Source organism: Amia ocellicauda, chromosome 2 (assembly GCF_036373705.1).
Source record: "Amia ocellicauda isolate fAmiCal2 chromosome 2, fAmiCal2.hap1, whole genome shotgun sequence".
NCBI classification, from domain to species: domain Eukaryota; kingdom Metazoa; phylum Chordata; class Actinopteri; order Amiiformes; family Amiidae; genus Amia; species Amia ocellicauda.
This window is the reverse complement of record NC_089851.1, coordinates 11,655,537-11,657,145: the sequence shown is the minus strand read 5'-3', so window position 1 is coordinate 11,657,145 and position 1,609 is coordinate 11,655,537.

Here is a 1,609-nt window from a genome sequence, read left to right as displayed (position 1 = left end):
AACTATACTTTTTTTAACAATACACTGAATCTGTACAACCAAGTATTTCTTCAAGCCACAAAGCTAGATTCTGCCAAATATGAGCACTGTCCAAAAAAATCATCTTTGCCCTCTCATATACAGTATATACACATTTGTGATCTCTTCCTGGATACAAAACTGCCTCTCTAGCAGTTGTGCATTGCTCTGTGAAGCAAATTATTTTTCAAGGCCAGCTGACGATATCACACGGTGATGTAATGTTCTGGGGGGGTATTCCTCCCTAAAGTGTTATAATATGTTAACATTAGGAAACGTTAAATATGTCAACATCATAATACATGTAATTTCTCTGGCTAAGTTAGAACCTATTGTTATTCCTATTGGGCTGTTGTGTATCCTACAGAGTTGCTGCTTTGAACAACAGTACAACCAGTCAGCGCTGGGCCGTCTGACAGCAGATGTAATTTTTGAGAGGCTCAGGGGGGAACTATCTTAAGGTAGAAAAATAGCTGATGTCTACCAAAACTATCAATGATCTCCATGTTGGCGACAGCCACCTGTGTTAGTATGTCAGTTTTGCGTTTATTTGACTGACTAATCATCCATCCACCCAACACATATTCCAATAATTGAAAAACGCATATTGTTATCATCATAGGCATAAGTTTAGAGGTGGACGGGTGGGACATACCCCCCCCCCCCAATATTTAGAGAACATTCAATTGTCCCCTGGTCTGCGTTCTGGGCACAGGGGATTTTGACTCTCCTCGTATATGGTAGGGCTGCTAAACAAGAGATTAGAGGCATTAGTGGTTAATTTGAGCTAGGTCCTCAGGATCAGATCACTGGGAGATGTAGAGACTATAAGCACTATTCTGGGGTTGTGGTGAGAGGTATATTTTAATTCACAGGCTGCAGCAGTGTGGAGGAGTGGGCAAGGTGCTGGACTCCTGAGTGGAGGCGAATGGGGTCCACCCCAGGTGGGGGACACTGCTATTGTACCCTGGAGAAAGGTATTATCCCTCGATCGGTCCAGAACAACCCAGCTGTACATGGGTCATTGTATGTAAAGATACTGTGATATATTGTAACAGTTGTGCATCTCTTTAGAAATGTAATACGCATGATTCATACTTGTCTACAGTTGCTTAGACACAGGATATCAAACAAGGTTTTGATTAATTCATTTTTTAAATGTTGTTATGACCCCAAGTGGCTGATGTAAGGGGATAAGGGGAACGTAACATAAAACACACAAATGCAGTAGTGGGAGAGTGAAGGGAGTGCAAAAACCAACACAATATCAATAAGATATATATATATATATCTTATTTTACATATGGGGAGGGGAGTATATACAAGTATGTACAGTATACAAAAACACATGATGATAATGATACAAATAATGAACAAATATGCAGAGGAAAACACCATGGGCGGTGTCGGCTAACACTGAAACAAAACAAATCTAAGCTAGTCTAAAAGAGTAAACCACTACCTGACTTGAATTGGTAGAATGACCCTAACTAGCTACACTAACTAAACTATCTAAACCTAACAACTAGTACAGAGGGGTGATCACCGCCCCTACCTAAATACCTAATGTGCTAGACAACATACATCCCTA